This window comes from Rissa tridactyla, chromosome 13 (assembly GCF_028500815.1).
Source record: "Rissa tridactyla isolate bRisTri1 chromosome 13, bRisTri1.patW.cur.20221130, whole genome shotgun sequence".
In the NCBI taxonomy this organism is placed as follows: domain Eukaryota; kingdom Metazoa; phylum Chordata; class Aves; order Charadriiformes; family Laridae; genus Rissa; species Rissa tridactyla.
In genome coordinates this window covers 3,658,364-3,658,750 of record NC_071478.1, presented here as the reverse complement: position 1 = coordinate 3,658,750, position 387 = coordinate 3,658,364, and positions in this window count along the sequence as shown.

Sequence of the window (387 nt, the reverse complement as noted above, 5' to 3'; positions counted from 1 at the left end):
GTGGATGTCTCCTCTTCCTTTCCCTGGGTGTAATGCCCCTGCTTGGAGCACGTGGCGGTGGGGGGAGCAGGGGTTTTGGGTACCGGTACCTCTGCCGCGAGGCTGGGGATGGAGCCTTTTGTCAGGCTGGTTCCTGGCTCTTGTGCTCAGGTGCCCCTGAGAGATGGGCTCTTTGGGGCGCTACTAATGGTGACCTGAGTGCCGCTGAGCCCCAAGGGACCTGGCGGGGTTGTTTGAAGCAGGATTTGTTCTTGTGTCTTGGAATATGCTTGGAAAAGTCCTGTTTGGGTGTGCAGGGGGCTGTGACTTTGGTCCTTGGTACCTTCATGAGAGTGTAGGTGCTCCTTCGATGTCGGGGATGTTGAGCCCGGCCCAGGGCAGGGGCTG